The sequence below is a fragment of the Myotis brandtii genome, unplaced genomic scaffold (assembly GCF_000412655.1).
Source record: "Myotis brandtii unplaced genomic scaffold, ASM41265v1 scaffold6, whole genome shotgun sequence".
Classification (NCBI taxonomy): Eukaryota; Metazoa; Chordata; class Mammalia; order Chiroptera; family Vespertilionidae; genus Myotis; species Myotis brandtii.
The window spans coordinates 766311-786354 of NW_005370271.1; the positions used below are offsets into that span (position 1 = coordinate 766311).

The window sequence follows — 20044 nt, forward strand, 5'->3', positions numbered from 1 at the left end:
TTACTCTCCATGTTTTCATCCACATACGCTTGTGAATCTTTGTTCTCAGTGATGAATTTTGTTAAGTCTCGTAATAGGAGTAGCCTGACGGATGAAAGTAGTAGCTCGTGCATATCTCTGAAGGTCATGAAATATAAACCTGATGTAAAATCTCTGTCATCAGTGATGCAGCAGCAAAAGTCCCACTGATAATATCAAACGGAGTCATAAAGTTTTCTGTCGGACTATCAGTGTACATGTATACATTAAAAAATAAATGTATTTTTCATCATCATATACTGTGTTTTTGTCGCTCGAATGAATTTTATTATTTCTTCAAGGTTCTTCACATACGTACACCTTAAGAGATATCAAGTAGGCGTAACATGTTCTCAAAAAATTAGGGTTGGCACGCAGAAAAATTTTGAGTCAGAGATTTTGCTGGTTTTGGCACGCACTCACAAAAAGGTTGCCCACCCCTGTCATAGAAGCATTTGGATCTCAGAATAGAGTTTAAGGATTATACATGCATTCAGCAACTAATTCCAAGTTAACATCAAAGTCACCTACAAATCAATGTTCATTTATTCAGTAAAAACAGTCAGGTTCCCTCTGCAAGGTTTACTATAGCTGCCTCGACCCTTGTGGGGTAGCTCAGTTGGTTAGAGCATCATCCAGATATATCAAGTTATGGGTTTGATCCCCAGTCGGGGCACATACAAGAATCAACCAGTGAATGCATGGACAGGTGGAACAACAAAATTGATGTTTCTCTCCCTCCACCACTTTCTCTCTTTCTCTCTCTCTCTCTCTCTCTCTCTCTCTCTCTCAAATTAATAAATATTAATTTTAAAAAATGTTTGCCTCAAAGGTTAAAAACCATGAAGGTATAAGATACTGTACCCTGATTAGATTCTGCTAATAACTTGGGATCCAAAACTTATAAAAAAAAGTAGATAAATTTTCACATTCAATAAATCAAAGAATCATAAACTATGAAAACAGGAAGACTATTTAGTCCAAATCCACCCCTGATATTAGAAGTGAAGACACTAAAGTGCAAAGAAAAATAATACTCTTCCCAAGGTTTTCTAACCATCTAATGATCTAATCAATGCGCACAAAAATATGGAAAGCAATTAATATAAAAATTTTGAGACTTAAGAAAGTTCTAAGAATTTAATTTCAAAACATTAACCGTTATAACCAAGGCGTTGACGGCTACTTCACTGAGGTAGATGCTGTGACCTGTGGGCACCTGGGCTGCAGTCTCCCTCCAGCAGGGCTATGTGGGTGCTGCTGAACACCAAGTTCTCGTCTCCTCAAGTCCAGACACTGGGTCTGACACTCTCTCTCTCTCTCTCTCTCTCTCTCTCTCTAATCCTACCTATCTTTGCTTGCTTCCTCTCCTCTCTCTTCCCTTTAGTGTTAAATAAAAATTTCTTCCAAAAAAACATATACTAACTGCTTATTACAAGGGTTTTTTAAAGCTTGGTATTGAACTTCAGGGAAAAAAATGTAAAGGACGCTTTGAGGGTCTCATTTCCAAGAATTTATCTTTCTGTTATCCATGGAAAATACTGTGGGATGTAGAGAGGTGCCAGTATTTATAAAAAGTATTAGAACTGCCCTACTTTCACACTCCATTACCTTGCAGCTAAGTGACCAACCACAGTGCTGAAAATAGTCTTTTCAATAGAAAATGCCACTCTCCCATCTTTTAATAAGGAAGGCCATATTGCTAGTCTGAACAAGAGTTCTCTTAGGTCTAATAACCCAACAGAACGTTGATTTAATTTGAAAATAAAGGATAAAAATAAAAGTTCCCCATTTATCAACCTAAAAGCATTAAAATGCAACAAGGACCACAGCAGTAATTGATTCTTGAAGCTTCTAATTTTAGAGGCCTAGTTGGAAACCCATGTTGACTATTGCAGAATAACTATTATCCATCGTTCTTTAATTGAATAATGTAAAGACTTCTTCATAATGGCTATATTCACAATGTATACTATTGTCTCTTTCTTTCAAAGCTAATTTTTAAAGTAGTCTATATTTAAACTTCTAGAACACTATCTCATTGTTAAATATGCTTGAAGAACTTACCCTGATACCTTGGGTGTGTCCCAATTTTAACAAATACTTATTGACCTACTTATTAAGCTAATAACAACACAAACTAAGCCTCTTTCAAGACTTCAGCCTCAAGCTCAAGAGAAACCCAGGGAGATCACAATGAACATACTTAAGGGAGGCCTTTCATGGGTAGAGCCCCTAAGAAATGTTTGTTATAATTTCACATTTAGCCCTAGCTGGTTTGGCTCAGTGGATAGAGCGTCGGCCTGTGGACTGAAGGGTCCCGGGTTCGATTCCAATCAAGGGTACATGCCTGGGTTGCAGACTTGATCCCCAATAGGGGGAGTGCAGGAGGTTGCCAATCAATGATTCTCTCTCATCATTGATGTTTCTATCTCTCTATCCCTCTCTCTTCCTCTCTGAAATCAATAAAAAATATATTTAAATAATAATAGTAATAATAATTTCACATTTAGCTACTTGTAATGACCAGGATTCTGTCTTAGGATTGTTCATAGATAACAGGAAACGATTCACATGGGGTCCTAATATTAGCAAACATCCAATTACACAGACTATATTTATAGGTTCTATAGTCAAGGACTATCACATTAGTTAAGGAAACTAGTAGTTTATTAATTTTGTCATATCTACTATATAACTAAAATCAGGGTCACAATGCTGAGAAACACTATGTCAGTATGGACAAGAAGAATAACTTTTGGCATTTTTCGAAAGCAAAAGGTTACTAAAGAGGTAGGAGAGGAATGTCCTAGGTTCTCTTCATATTGCCATAGGAACCACAAATCAAAAGGAAAATGTGGTTGCAGGCACCTTGTCTTCTGATTGGCTGGCTTGAAGGAGAACTCAAAAAAGCTAATGCTGGTCTGTTTCTAGATGGATTGTTTTGAATATTCTGCCCTGATTGCTCCTCAAAGAGGCAATTCTTTTAAAAGCTAACCAAAGAGGTATTTTATGTTAATTGTCTCTCTAATATCACTCTTGATTTAGAAATGTCTTATTGTAGGTTTTCTACAAACCCCATGAATTTTTTTCTTTAAACCACTTCCCACAGAATCAGTACCAGCCTCTTTTAACTCTTCTCATCGTGCCTGAGATAACCAAGTTGAATGGTTTAATACTATTCCATTCAACAAAACATTTATCTGAACCTAACATCTATCTGTAGACAGAAAAGCAAATAAGACATTCTCTCCTGCCCAGCTCAGAGGAGGGAATCTTGAGAATGTGCAGTGTAAATACAGAGAGAGAGAGAGAGAGAGAGAGAGAGAGAGAGAGAGAGGCTTGCATGCAAATAGACTTAGCCCACCCTTATAGGATAGGATGTCTGAACTATGAGTAGGAGGCAGCCAGGGGAAAAAGAGAGAAAGACATTCCAGGCGGAATAAATAGCATAAACAACGCCAAAGAGCTAAGAAATGGAATCCTGTTCCAGGATGTGCAAAGAATTTAGCATTACTAAGGTATTTAAATGTAAGATGAGGAAAAGTTTAGAGAGAGACAGAGAAAGAAGCCAAATCACAGAGGTCTCTCCTGTACCAACCATTCTATCGAACTTGGGCTTCATCCTGCAGGGCAACAGCTCTTACAATGTACGCTATGGCTCACCGGTAAACAGCCAATCCTTCCCTGGTGTGCGGTCAATATGTTATCAACGTGCACAAGACTTTCATTCCTGAACTCAGCAGACACACCGTTCCAACAATAGCTGTCAGAGGGAGAGAAGGCCATGCAACACTCCGGCAACGGTGGAGGTGAGGTTTTCTGACTAAGAGGAAGGGAGTAAAGCTTACCATCAAGCCAAACCGTGCCAATTCAAGCCAGCACCAAAGAAAGACCTATGTTTCCCAGGACATGGGGGCAAACCTGCCACATGCAAGAATAGAGAGAAAAGAAGTCTGCTCAACAGCAATCCAATGATGACGAGAGGAAGTAAGCAGTACAATAACCATGTGTGTTTTTATAGATATTGTGAAATAAAGTGTTTTGAATCTTTTAATTCCTTCAAGTGAGACATCAAAAAGTTTTCAGTTCAAACCACTGCTAGAGGCAATGAGGAGACAACTACATATTAAACTGTGTTGAGCAGAGGAATGACCCTTGGCAGCTGGAGGGAAGCATGTTAAAGAGGTCAGTCTCTCAGAGAAACTGCAAAACAGTCCCTTGTTTTTGTTTTACAATCAATTTCTCTTAGCGGGGCTTCAGAGAGCAGACCTTCGGGCCAGTTCTTACCTCTGGAAGCACATGTCTAGAGCCCATTTTCACACTCAGCCTAGGTTCTGTTTTCCAATAACACTTCCAGCAAAAAACACCATGATCGTGAAATGGGGGCCACTGAATACAGAGCGGGTGACATGAAAGGTCCATTTTATGGCAACCATTGGGCTTACACCCTCTGCACTGGGAATCTCTATCCAGGAATGGGGATTTGGTGCTGAAGAATCACACAATAGGTGGGCTCAAGGAGATTATATAAAGGCGGCTCTCTAATCCTAGGTGTGAAAGAGACAGAACATCTATTTTCTTTCTACCGGAGGCTGTCCTCAGCTCAAAGCAAATAAAGCATTCAAGTTAATCCAAATCAGGGATTGTCCTACTGTGTGGGAATTCTCAGACTTGCTTTTCAAGAAGTAGCAAGTGGTACTGAAAATAGGGCCACAAAACTCTAAAAAGATTCAGAACGTAGGCTTCTGCTGTTTAAATGCTTGATGGCAACCTATAAGAAAGCAAACTCTCACCAAAATCACTATTTTGTTTTTTAAAACTAAAAGAATCATAATACAGTAATCAGGTTGTAAAATAAAAGTCAATTCACAATTTAAAGGCATTTTTTCAAAGCCCTTTAAAGAACTGAATAGTGGCCCCCTGCCTTAATTTATAAATGACTTTCTTTTCCTTATAATGGTATTTTATTGTAACAGTATTTGAGAGTAACCATGTGACATAAATTAAGAAAGGAACTATGCTTTAATTCTTAGCAACTGTACTATAGGACTAAGTTATAGATAATGTGGGAAGCCGCCTATTGTCTCCTCTATCAGAGAGGTGTGGACAAGGAGCCCGGAAGGAATGCTGGTGACCCTTGAGCCCTGACAAAGGTCAGGGCTGTGCACCCACTGTTTAGTCCAGACAATGGTGGCTGAAGCAACTTCCCCATCTATTATCATGTAAATCCTTACTGATAAGATAGTCTGCCCGTTACTGGAACTTGCCTGCCTAAGGGCTATGGGTGGATCCCAAACTGAATAAAATGATGGTGAGGCCTGAGCACAAGCAGAGTCCATCCTCTTGGGCTCTGGCCTGGCCCCCCAATTTCCAAATTATCTCGTCTCGTCTAGTCTCTTTCATTTGTGTGCGGCCCCTCTTCCAGATCCTGAACCCTGAACCATGGGGGACGTGGGGGAACACATACACATTTACACATCTGGTGCCCACCCAGGGACGCCACATACAGATAATACAACACGGGGTATTTTCAGGCTAGAAGATATGTTAAAGGAAGAAAGGGCAAGGGTAGAAGAAGGCAGTGGAAGGAGGAGGGGAAAAAGGGTAAGAATGGGGAAAAGTGAAGTTTACTATGTGTCAAGTTTTAGAGATTCAAACACAGCCAGACAGAAATTCTGAACTCAAAGCCAGAGCCCAAACTTTCATTAAACCCTACAATTAAAAAACAAAACTTTTAATTCCAATTATCTTACCTGGGATGATTATCTAAGATAAAATTCCAGAACCCAAAAGTTAACAAAATTAAAATGGATCTTTGGAGTTATCTTTGGTAAAGGATGATGGGTAATTTTTCTTTTTAAATTTTTATTCATCCATATTATCTGATTTTTCTCAAATGAACATCGGTTACTTATGGTTAATATTTTAATACTACCTTGTGTGATTTTAAGTGATGCTTTATTTTAATTATATAACTAATTATATAAACACCTGTAGTTTAAAGGTGTTAAAATGCTGGATGCTAGAAAATTATTTTACCTAGTAACTCTCAGAAACAGCAGTGAAGATCAAAATAATAATAGCTTGTTCCTGAGTAATTCCAAAGAGGTAAAAAAAAAAAATAATTCTTGTCCATTTCAGCATCACCACCCATGAATCAAAAATGTCACCAGGTTTTTCAGAACTCCAGAGAAGCGGGAGAGAGGGAGGATTTAGAGGTATGGGGGAGAACAGAATCTCTATTCTAAGCAACACCACAGAGAACAGAATGTAACAAAATAATCTACCTCTGGCATAGACACAAGGATCCTCAGTTGTACGAGGACCAACCTCAGGGTCAGTTGCCAAGAAGGAACAGATTCCCCCAGCAAACCCCGGTTAGATCTGTCTGAACCCAATTCCAATGGGATTTATCCAAGATCCACAAATCCTGAGACTGGAGAGAATTAAACAACAGTTCAATTAAGTACATCTGAGCCTTTGTCAGTTAACATCTGTGGCCCAATTAGGAATGCTGTTCAGGACTAGGGGAGACCACCACTTAACTGTAAGTTTCACCTCATTTTCGATGAAAACGGTAAACCTAAATGAAAATTTTCAAAAAAGGGTAAACTGGAACGGGGTGCAAATCGGTATTTTCAGAGTGCCTACTAGGTGCCTGACACTGGACAGCTATCGTGACCTCAGGAACGCTCAAACCATGTCTGGCCAGACAGGTACCTTAATTTCACAAAGGAAGAAACTGAGGACCAGTTAACTTGCAGAGGTCTAAAGCGGCAGATTTGCAATTCTGACTCCAAATCCCTACATTCTTCCCTGAACTACTGCCTGTCACTTCCTTCGCTTGACATTAAACTCCCCAAAGCAGTAATTTCCTCTGTTTACTTTCAAATTTTATGTACTAGTCACTCATCTATACTGCAGATTGAAGTGTAATTGGTACAACCTCTTGCGTGCATCCTCTCAAAACATATTCAAGACTTGAAAAACAGGCACTTCATTTGCCTCAGCAATTTCATGTGTAGAAAAGTATATTAAGGAAAAAAAGTAGATACAAAAATATAGCTAAAACATTTATCACTGTCATAATAGAAAGGAAAAACTGCCCAAAAATAGGGACTGGCTAAGTAAATCCCAGATTATCCAGAAGACAGAATATTATGTGTCCACCAAATAAAAGTCATGGTTGTAGGATCAGTACATTTACTGACCCAGAGGAAGTTTGCAATATATAGAAAAAAAGTTACAATGCACTGGAATAGTTCAAGAAACATTAAATGAAATTAAAGCTACAAACCAGGACTTATACTATAACCCCATTTTATTTACTAAAAAACACATACGAAATATCTAGAATTAAATACAGGTGATTTTTTTATTGATTCTTTTGTGTACCATATTTTTTCATATGCAGCCAGTACACAATTGGCAATATACTACTGAAGTTTCTCAATCCTCTCTTCTCCAGGCCACCTCCACAGTAGCTGGCATTTCCACACTGTTACTCAGGGGTCTGGTCATAGCACCTTGCCCCTGGATTCTAGGCTGTTCTTCAATGTTGTTCAAAATCTGGTTTCACTCTGAAGTGACAAAGACACTGCCCAAATTCATTTCAATGCCTGTGGCTTCTAGATAGCTAACTGACAGTACCTAGCCAGAAAGCTTTTAAGCAATGGTGTTCTGCCTCATGAGGCTACAACTTCTAAATATCTGACAATCCATATGCCATATTGCATTGCACCTGAGAGAACTTCCAGGAGGCAACTAAAAACTCACCTTGTTTTTCAGGCATGATCTGAGAACGAAGAGACACCTGCTCTCATTATCCATCCAGGGCTCCTGGCCCTCTCTGAGGTAGTCGGACTTCCCTTTCCTTACCATTCCAGCACAGGTGCTCACTGCAAACCTTCCTAGTCCTCTTACCCAGTCTCACCAGCCAAAAAACTGTAGGCAGAATTTCTGCAAGTGTCTGTACAAGATCTCATCCTATATACTAAAAGGGCAATATGCAAATTGACCATAACAGCAGAACGACCAGTCACTATGATGTGCACTGACCACCAGGGGGCAGATGCTTAATGTGGGAGTTGCCCCCTGGTGGTCAGTGCACTTCCACAGGAAGAGTCCTGCTCAGCCAGAAGCTGGCTCATGGCTGGCCAGCGCAGCAGCAGTGGCAGGAGCCTCTCCCACCTCCATGGCAGAGCTAAGGATGTCCGACTAATGGCTTAGGCCCAATTCCCCCAGGGGGAGTGGGCCTAAGCCAGTGGTCGGCAAACTCATTAGTCAACAGAGCCAAATATCAACAGTACAACGATTGAAATTTCTTTTGAGAGCCAAATTTTTTAAACTTAAACTATATAGGTAGGTACATTGTTATTAACTTAATTAGGGTACTCCTAAGGCTTAGGAAGAGCCACACTCAAGGGGCCAAAGAGCCGCATGTGGCTCGTGAGCCGCAGTTTGCCGACCACGGGCCTAAGCCATTAGTCGACATCCTCCGAGAGCTCCCGGGCTGCCAGACGGATGTCTGACTGCCGGAGGGCCTAAGCCAGCAGGTGGACATCCCCCCAAGGGCTCCTGGGCTACCAGAGGGATCCTGGACTGTGAGAGGGCACAGGCGGGCTGAGGGACTGCCCCCCCCAGTGGGCCTCTAGTTGCCCTATAATATATTGAGCCAAATCCTTACCCTATTTTCAAGTAAGAGAGTGCATAGTGTACCGTGTTTTAAAAAGAGCATTAGGACATAGTGAAAACTTTTTTTTTCTCCAACATAGTGAAAACATTCTCATTTTTTTCTAGGAAGAGATATCACTTTCAAGAAGATGACTTCTGGAATATTATTATACTAGAGGCCCGGTGCACAAAATTTGTGCGTGAGTCTGGCTTCTGGCTGGGCGGCACTCCCCCTGTGGGAGCACACTAACCATGAGGGGAAAGCTCCTGTGTTAAGCGTCTGCCCCCTGGTGGTCAGTGCACATCATAGCGACCAGTGGTTCCACTGTTTGGTTGATTTGCATATTAGCCTTTTGTTATACAGGATCTATTCTTCATTAGGTTTGACTCAATTAGAGTCAGAGCACATAATCCTATTTTAACTTCATCATTTTAAATGCTTTTTCATTCAAAAGTTTACTGAACATGTCAGTACACTAAATGCTTCAATAGATAACACAAGAATTCCCAAAACCAAATTTTCTGGTATTAAAAATTATTTCAGGAAATAAAGCTATATTGTTTTCTGGTTCACTAAAGGGAGAAAGATGAGTAAGTTCCTGAAAAGTATAAAATATTTTTTAAAATGCAGTGTCACTGTTTTCAAGAGTGTTAAAATGTAAACTCAACTAATGGCATTTTAAAAACCACTTCCAGACTTGCAAAACTTCCATCTCATAACGGTCTCTAATAAGCACCTGTAGAATGAAAGTTGGTCTGGGTAAAAAAATCTTTTTTTACACTAACATTTAAACAAGCCCTCAACTATTTTCTAAACATCGCTCGTTTCTCCAATACATATTCATTTTCGGAGACTTAACCAAACCTATCCCAGAGAAACACATATTCTAAGTTGGTAGAACCTCAATGTTTAAAATTTCACACACACATACATGCACACGCACGGTGGTGGGGAGAGGGGCGGGCTAGAAAACAGTGGTAACCAAAATTTTGCTTCATTAACTAGGAATAGCATGAAAAAGTTAGTTGTCAATGCTAAGATATAAAGGGGCACATTTTATCATCCCTCAATTACACTTATAGTAAACTTTACACTTGTTCTACTTTCTCTTGTAGCCCATTGTTCCTGTATCCTAAGCTGACCTTGTTTTCAAATAAGAACCAAGTTGTGGCTCACAATCCGTTGGGCTCTGAGGACAGATGAATGCGCCTGTCTTCCCGCCAGGGGCTCGGGCTGCCTGAGGTGGGGCCCCGCTGCTAGCTGCACAGCGAGGACGGCTTTGATTCCCTTCACACTGTCTGTCTCCTGCGGGCAACTGGTAAGTGGAGTTTTCTCACCGCTTGAAGCCAGAGATTTCATTAAATTCTGGAGCTGAAAGGGACCCTGCCAGGCATTTTGTCCATCTTCTTAAAATGTCTTCCTAGACCAGGTCCTCTACCTCTCTCACATGGTGTTGGTGGGATGTATCCCCTTGAAAGCACCTAATCTCAACAGCAGACAATTACTGCTAAATACATGCTGCAACCAAGTCAACTATAAGGTTCAGACTACAGCCCTCTGGAACTTCCACACCAAGGAAGTAATGAAGTCATGCTGTAAAGGCCCATATTCACTTAAGAGGGAAGGGGAAGGATGAAAGAAGGGAGGGAGGGAGAGAGGGAAGGAGAAAACAAAAGAGAGATTAGCAGTGTCAGCTCCTTCAAAAGGACAGTGAAAGCATTAGTGAGATCCGCACAGATTAAATCTGGTTTAGGGTTTGAAAGAAAGTTTGCTTTTTGATCTGAAAGGAGTTTCTAATACCAAAGCTTAATTTTCAGGATCAAATCATTTTAAAATTAAGAGAGGATATTAAAAAATAGTACCAAGAGTTTAAAGAGTGAATGTATTCATTTTACAATCACATACAAACTTCTGATACAAGATGGTAATTCTCATTTGCCCGCCCAAATGTATTCTCTCACTTAACTGGGCAACAGCTGGCATACACTGTGCCAGATGCTGAGAACATGCTGTGAACTAAACATGACATGACAGACATGATCTCTGTCCCCACGGAGATTACCTTCTAATAAGGGAACTGCCTGTTCAGTGAGGAATTATGCCATACGTGTATCAATTATAATGATGTTAACGGCGTAAAGAAAACGAACTGCGTGCTGTAAGAATATGACAAAGGAATCTAGCCTGTAGCGGGACTCAGGGACCCCAGACACAACCTCTGAGGAATTCATGCTTGAGCGAACCTCTGAAGGACATGCAGAGGTTAACAGGCAAGAAAGGAGGAAAGGGTGAAGCCACCCTGATAAGGAATAATGATAATGCTTGTTAGGTCAAGACAGTGTGACATATCAAAATACAAGGCCACCTATGCTGGCACTGGCGAATAATGATAATGCTTGTTAGGTCAAGACAGTGTCTGGTGCCCTGGAAGGGGGGGGGTGGGGGGTCACTGAGAATGAAGAACAAAAAACTAGGTGAAAAAAGCAAAACCAGACAAGACTCAGAAGAAAACAGAGGTGTCAAGGTTGGGGTTTCTGACTGGTGCAACTAAAATCATCAAAGACATATCAAAATACAAGGCCACCTATGCTGGCACTGGAAACCGGACAAGGGTACCCTCCTGGACTGGAAATAGGGTTCGCTGCAAGTGAACAAAAGAAAGCCTACCTAAGAAGTGGCAGGAATTCCCAGCGGAGCCTCACCTCCGAGCTCAAGCAACGAAGGCCAGTAGGAGGGAGTGTCCTTGAAGCAGCCAGCCAGGCCAACCGTGACTGAAGTGCTTCCTCAGGGCCTCGGAGCCAGGGCCCGGCCAGCGCAGGGCTGAAGCTGGTCGGGGGTGTGTGCTGAGCACAGCAGATCCTTGTGTAACTGCCGCTAACAGGAATGGCCACCTCCATCACTAAAGGGCGGCCCTGGCCCAGCCACAACGAACTCAGAAGCTCCTCACCCTGGGGACTTCCTTCCACCTCGCTCCCCAAAGGCACCTGGATCTAGAATCAGCAGAGTAGGACCACAGCTGATCTAAACATTTCCCTTTTTCACAAAAGAAATACAAATAACCACAAACATAAGAGAACTATGCCAAATAACACTAGCAATTAAACAAATTTTAATCTGTTTAGCCAAATTGGGATTTTAAATATTAATACCCTAAATTGGCATAAAAATGAAGAAAACAGTACTTTCATAGAGAAAATATGGTCTGTCATGTCATGTTCATACAGGTAATAGAAAGTGGGTAAAAGCTTTGGTTATATAAAATACTAATGCTCACCCTAGCCAGTTTGGCTCAATGGATAGAGCGTTGGCCTGCGGACTGAAGGGTCCCAGGTTCGATTCCCGTAAAGGGCACATGCCCAGGTTGCGGGCTCGATCCACAGTAGGGGCGTGCAGGAGGCAGCCAATCAATGATTCTCTCTCATCAATGATGTTTCTATCTCTCTCTCCCTCTCCCTTCCTCTCTAAAATCAATAAAAAACAAAAAACATAAAATACACATGCTCTTAAAAATGTGTACACCTTTCAACCCAACAAGTCCACATCTTAGAACTAACCCCAAGGATGCTTTTAAAGATAAAATTACAAGAAAGAGAAACCCAGCTTTAAGTTGCTATAATTTACAGATAAGTTAAATGTCTAATAAAGAAGTTTAACTAGTTAGCCATCTGCACATTCATATATATTAGGCATCCCTTCAAAATATTATAAAGAAATATATAATGATTCAGAAAGATGCTACAAATATTGGTGAGTTTTAAAAGCAGTTTGCAAAACAATTTTAGGTGTAAAAAACATTTTAAATATACATGAAAGAAAAATATGTATATGAAAGAGAAGTACACCAAATATTAAGTCATTAGGAGAACCTTTTATTCTTTTTTCTTACTTACATCATTTTTAATTTTTCTATAGTAAACATGGATTACTTCTGTAAAAAGAAAATATAAATTTCTTATTCAACAATTTTCAACACTGTTTTAACGTATGTGTAAATAATAGTAGTAGGCTAACTGGACAACCATATGGGGGAAAGAATCTTGAGCCTAGTACTATTATTTACACATTCATTAAAAAACTGTTGAAAACAGGGTATCTTCAAGACCTTAGGGTAAGCAACAAATTTTTAATAGGACACAAAAAACAGTAACTATAAAATATTGATTAATTAGACTTCATTAGTATGAAGACCATCTGTCTATCAAAAGACAGTATCTAGACAATGAAAACCAACATGTGTATCTGACAAAGAACGCATTTCCAGATTATTATAAAGAACTCCCACAAATCAGTAAGAAAAAGACAACTCTATTTTTTTTTAAAGGAGCAAAAGATTTGGCAGACACGTCTCTAAAGACAATATCTAAATGGCCAATAGGCACATGAAAAAATGCTCATTAGTCATCGGGGAAACTAGAATAAGATACTACCTCACACCTATCTGAATGGCTAAGATTGAATGACAGTGCCAAGTGCTGATGAGGATGTATAGCAGCTGGAACGGTGATATACTGTGGAAAGAACTATAGGAATGCACAACCACACTGGGAAAAGATCTGGTAGTTTCTTGAAAAGGGAAGCATACATCTACACCATCCCAGCAATTCCCCTTCTAGGTATGAGACAGGCTAATGAGCCAGGACAAGCAGAACAGGGGACTGAGACAGATAGTTAAATGGCCAAGCAGTTTACAGTCATCTGTCAACCACAAAATCCTGTCTTCCCTAAACCAAGGACCTTAAGAGAAACGGTTTACACTCCTCCCCAACCAGACGGAAAATAGCTCCAGTCACCCTACTCAGGGCGAGAGCAGGAATCCAACTAGTGCCATTTGCCAACCACACCCAAGGACAGATGAAGTTAAGGGAATAAATCTCACTTTGGCCTATCAGCATAAAACTGATGAATGTTCTATTGAGATCCTCCCCTAAAGGCCTAGCTTTTAAAACCCCTCATAAACTAAGGTCTTCCTGTCCGCTCCTCCTCCAGGAGCACGCCTGAGCCTTTCCCTTCCCCCACAGGCACGCATCTCCTAAACTCTAAGGGACCCCCTGAGGCTTGCAACCAGGGAGCAATGGAAGTGGCAGCTTATCCCAGGCTAACCCCCTGACCTGTCCCCAGGACCCCCTTTTCTCTGACTTCTTAGTGAGCCAAAGCAGCCCAGCCTCGGCTCATGGCCTACCTAGTCTCTCCCTTGTTTCTTCTATCCTAGGTTCTTCCTTGTTTCACTGTCCCACCTTCAATAAACTTCCTCTAAAAATCACCTGGACTTGCGTTGTGAAACCTTTCCTGCATGAAGTCAAGAACCCACACACTACCAGCTAGCCCTAGGCAGACCTGTTCAGGGCCAGGTCCCCTTTCCGGTAACCGGTATACCCAAGAGTCTAAACAAAAACTGAACACAGCCCTGGCTGGTGTGGCTCAGTCTGTTGGGCATCGTCCTGTGCACCGAAAGGTTGAGAGTTCTATTCCTGGTCAGGGCACATGGCAGGTGGTGGCTCAATCCCTGGTGGGGGACATGCAGAAGGCAGGCAATTGATGGCTCGTTCTCACATCGATGTTTCTCTCCCTCTCCCTCTCCCTCTCCCTCCCTCTGTCTCTATAAAAAAAAAATCAATGAAAACAATTGAACACAGATGTTCATGCAAGCTTTATCACTAACAGTTGAACATTGGAAACAACCCAAATATTCATGAGCAGAAGAATGGATAAACAAAACTGGTGTATACCTGTGTAAAGTAACACTGCTAAGCAATGAAAAGGAACAACAACTGATATGACAAGAATGAATTTCAAAAACATTATGCTGGGCACAATAAGCCAAACATCATAAGAGTACATGCAGTATAAGCATGCTGTGCAATTCCATCTATATGAAATTCTAGAACATGCAAAACAAATCCATAGTTATAGAAAGCAGGTTGCTGGAGGCCAGGGATGGGGTGGGGACCGTAAAAGAGAGTGTGGGAAGTTTTGGGGCGATAGAAATGTTCTCTCTTGGTTGTGGTAGTGGTTATATGAGTGTATAGCCAAAACCGGTTTGGCTCAGTGAATAGAGCGCCGACCTGCGGACTGAAAGGTCCCGGGTTCGATTCTGGTCAAGGGCATGTACCTAGGTTGCGGGCACATCCCCAGTAGGAGATGTGCAGGAGGCAGCTGATCGATGTTTCTCTCTCATCGATGTTTCTGACTCTCTATCTCTCTCCTCTCCTCTCTGTAAAAAATCAATAAAATATATATATATATAATAAAAAATATATGAGTGTATATATAGTTCTCAAAACTCAAAGAGTACACTTAACTGAGTGCAGTTTATCGCATGTAAACAGTACCTCAGTGAAGCTGAAAGAACAAAACCACAATAGAGACACTACCACACCCCCATCAGAATGGCTGAAATTAAAAGGACTGGCCAAACAAGTGATGGCAGCACTCCCTACATCAGAGGCAGTGTGAGCCGGCACAAGCACTTGGAAAACTGTTTAGCAGTATCTACTGAAGCTAAACATGCCTATCCTATGACCCAGGCATTCCACTCTGCTTATGTCAGGGCACACGGCAGGCTGTGGGCTTGATCCCTGGTGGGGGACATGCAGAAGGCAGCCAATTGATGGCTCGTTCTCACATCGATGTTTCTCTCCCCTCTCCCTAACGGCAGCCAAAAATTGGAAGTGTTATTCCTAACCGCAGCCAAAAGTTGGAAACAACCCAACTAATTCATCAACAGTAACATAAACAAACCATGGACTATATATACAATGGGATAATACATAGGGGGGAAACTACTGTTAACAAAATAAATGAATTTCATAGATATCACAATGAACTGGGGGAGGGGCAAACATAGGAGTATGTGCTGGATGATTCCATTTATATAAAATCCAAAAACAGGCATAACTAACCTATAGTGAAAGAGGCCAGAATAGATCTCTGGGAGGGTTTACTGACTGAGTGAGGCAAACAAACAGACATGAGGAAACCCTTAAGAGGCTCTAGAAATGTTCTGTATCTTGATTTGGGTAGCAGCTACACAGTGTGGTATACACATATATGTTCTATACTATATGTAAGTTACACACACACACACACACACAAATGCCCTTTAACCAATCTCTGTTCATCCCTCGAAACTGAAAGCTGATTATACAGTATCCAGGTGCGGCTTCTGTCAGTGAGTCACTCTCACTCCCAGTCTAGTCATACACATGTTCTTCATGACTCTCAGACTGTCTGAGCTGGTGACACTACTAAATACCTGGAGTAATGGCACTGACAATGGGACTGGATAAAGACATAATCCCTTTAACCAATCTCTGTTCATCCCTCGAAACTGAAAGCTGATTATACAGTATCCAGGTGCGGCTTCTGTCAGTGAGTCACTCTCACTCCCGGTCTAGTCATACACATGTTCTTCATGACTCTCAGACTGTCTGAGCTGGTGACACTACTAAATACCTGGAGTAATGGCACTGACAATGGGACTGGATAAAGACATGCCCCAACCGGACAGGGAAGATGTCCAAAATACTTATTAACAGTACATATAGTCTTAATGTAGGTATAATTTTAAGTGTATAGGACAGTCCCTTGTCAACTCACTATCCTTTTAATTAACTTCATGCAGAGATTGTAGGAAAAATTAAATACAAGAAGCCAGTTCTTTGAAACTAAGTATATAGTGCTGCTAATATTTTTGCTTGAAAACTTAATCCATAATTACAGTCGTGTGCTGCTTAATGAGGGGGACACATTCTGAGAAATGCATCATTAAGCGATTTCATCGTTGTGTGAACATCATAGAGTGTATTACAAAAACCTAGATGGTATATGGACCCACACACACGTAGGCTGTATGGTATAACCTACTGCTCTGTAGGGGAGGAAAAAAATTTTCCTTCTACCCTTCTGGGTTCTTGGCCAGAGACATCCTGAAATAAAAGGCAGGTTAACAGGAGAAAAACGAAAGTTTAATAACATGTATACTTCCTACATAATGGGAAAAACTCAGGAAAACTGAGTAACTCACCAAAATGTCTGAAGCCACACCTTAAATAAAATACAGTACCATCTTCATCAGAAGACAAAAAATGTTGGGAGTAGGGGAAGTTTACCAGGAGAGCACAGGAAACCAAGGTAAGGTTATTAAGCAGATTTAAGTCCTTATCTTCTGCTGCTAAGACTTTCTAGAGATAAAGTCAACTCCATCTTCCAGGTAAGGCCATGGAGACACCCTTACAAATGTAAATGTCTTTTACAAAGGGTAACTTCTATTTGGTTTTCAGAGCTGCTTCTTGAAATTAATCAGCCTAAAATAACCTTATGCCAAATAAACATATTTTGGGGTGACAAATTATGTTCCCCTACAGCTCCTAAGCTACAAACCTGTTCAGCATATTACTGTACTGAATACTGTAGGTAATTGTAACACATAGTATTTGTGTAATATATTGCACTACATTACACAGGCAACGTCACTAGGTGACAGGAATTTTCCAGCTCCATTATAATCTAACTAGAGGCCCAGTGCACAAAATTCGTTCATGGGTACAGTCCCTAGGCCTGGCCGGTGATCAGGGCCCATCGGGGCCTTCCAGCTGATGGCCAGGGCCTTCCTTCATTCCGCAACACCCCCTGGTGGTCAGCACACGTCATAGTGAGCAATCAAACTCTGGTCTCCCAGTCAAACTCCCAAGGGGACATTTTGCATATTAGCCTTTTATATATATAGATGGCACCATCATCATATATGTAGTCATTATTAACAGAAACGTTGTTATGCAGTGCATAACTGCATAAGAAAAGTGATTTTTTTTAATCGCTATAAATTTTCACTTTATACACAACTTTCAGAAATAAAACCAAGTCAGAGTTAGTCTTTTTGTCAAAGCATGTTATTTGCATATTACAAAACTAAACTTTACACAATGACAACCATGAAATATGACTACTGTCTTCCACAATTAACCAATAGAATACAAAAGCGTGTGGTTAACATCTAGAAACTGATTTATGAATACAATGCTTTTTAGAAACAGAACTTCATGCTTTTAGTCTGATTTACATTCTTGTCAATATATACACACACTCATATCTATCAAAACAATCCATCCATTCTGTATTTAAAATGTCTTATTTCCTCATCTTCACATCATGTTACTATCTTGTCTTTTCTTCCCTGGAATATTCTAACAATCTACTGATTGGTCTCCCTGCAGCAATGCAACCCTCCAAACTGACGAAAGCACAGATCCTGCTCAAACTTTCATAGCCACCTCTCTTCCCAAAGCATACCCTCCATCTTCAACCCCTCCTCCAGTCTCTGCAGGTATCAGCTCAGCTTGTAGGGCAAAGTAGATAAAGATGGACTTACAAGGGCTATGCTGACCAGGAAAAGTGCAAGCCCTGACTCAGAAAGGCAGCCAGCCATTGCTTAGCTCCAGTTTTCAGGTGAAACCAGAAATTAAGTGTTTTGCTATAAAATGTCTCAATTTTTAAAATCTATGCAGATTAAATAACGTCCTGTGGAGCTCTATCTATCCATGGCTTCTAGCTTGTAACTTATGACCTAAAGGATAAAGTCCAAGAGAGAGAATGAATGAGAAAATGAGAGATCTGTTGTCCCACTCATTTATGCACTCATGGGCTGATTCTTGGATGTGCCCTGACTGCAGGATCGAATCCACAACCCTGGCACATCAGGATGACGCTCCAAGCAACTGAGCCACCAGCCAGGGCGAACTCCTGATCCCTTTTAAATATACTTCTTAGCTCTATGCACTGTAAAGGTGCAATGATAACCCAACAGCAATTATTTTGGTTTCTAAAACACTATTCCCCACAAAAAGGAATGAACCAAAGCTTCTTGAGAAATGGTTGATTCCTGATATGCAGGCCAAGAGACACACAAATACTGATGGGATCATGTCGAAAGGGAGCAAGAGCTGCCCTAAGGGGTTCTCATTAGCCAAATCTGGACAATCTGAGCATCAATGAAGACTATAATGGATTGTAACACACTCAATAAATAAAAGGTCATGAGAGTATGGTGGTACACAGAAGGAGGGAAGAGAAAGGGTGATCGGCTGTGCATGCTAGCTAAGAAATGTGGACGGGAGGACAGAAAAACCACAATGTTGTAACTCCTATTGTAATAATTGATTCCAGGATCGGATGCTGAAACCACTGGGTGAAAGGCTGCAATGGAGCAGGATATATACAAGGTGCCAAGCCATCCCATAGATTCCTTCCTAATAACACAGAATAAAACTGTGCTTTATAATGGGGAATGAAACAACCTGTCATTAAGGGTCTCCCAGTGTGACTTGAAGCGAGGTACACTTCATCTCTGATGAAGCATTCTAGTCAGAATGTTTAACCTAGTTGCAATCATGCCTCTCGCCTAATTTCTAGTTTACAGGAAGTACAGGAGTTGGAGAAACAAGTTCAATGATACCATGAGGAAATACTCAAGTAAGAATGTTGCACATCCTACAGGACAACTAACTGAGCTGGACTCTTCAAAAAAAGAAAATCAGCCCTAACCGGTTTGGCTCAGTGGATAGAGCGTCAGCCTGAGGACTCAAGGGTCCCAGGTTCGATTCCGGTCAAGGGCATGTACCTTGGTTGCGGGCACATCCCCAGTAGGGAGTGTGCAGGAGGCAGCTGATCGATGTTTTTCTCTCATCTATGTTTCTGAGTCTCTATCCCTCTCCCTTCCTCTCTGTAAAAGAATCAATAAAATATATTTTTAAAAAAAGAAAGAAAGAAAGAAAATCAATGCCAGGAGGAGGAGGAAAAGGGCAGAGGGACTGTTCTATTAAAGAAACAACCAAACACAAAGGGTGTGTTTTGTTTGGTTCCTAGTGGTTGTTTTTTTTTATTATTAAAGGGGGAGGGAGATACTAGAAAAGACATTCTTGGGACAATTAGGAAAATTTAAATTTAACTGAATATCTGATATTGTATTATGGAATTACTTTCATTTTCTTAGATGTAAAAATAGTATTGTGGTTTTATATGTGTATAAAATATGACTATATGTAGTATACAAAGAGATATATTTATGGCTGTGTGTGTGTGTGTGGTTTGAGAGAAACAGACACATACTGTCCTTATTCTTAGGAGATATGTTTTCAACTTACTTTAAAAAAAATTTTTTTTAATTGACCTCAAAGAGGAAAGGAGAGGGATGAGAGAATCATTGATCAGCTGCCGCCTGCATACCCCACACTGGGGTTGAAGCCCACAACCTGGGCATGTGCCCTTGACGGAAATCGAACCCAGGACCCTTCAGTCTGCAGGCCGATACTCTATCCACTGAGCCAAACCAGCTAGGACTACTTTCAAATTTTT

At 40.9% G+C, this 20044-nt stretch overlaps 1 long non-coding RNA gene across 1 annotated transcript in view; it reads right to left on the bottom strand.

Moving 5' to 3' along the window:
• LOC106728362 overlaps positions 1 to 20044 on the bottom strand; it is a 58392-nt gene that overhangs the window by 30894 nt on the left and 7454 nt on the right. The window lies entirely within an intron of this gene.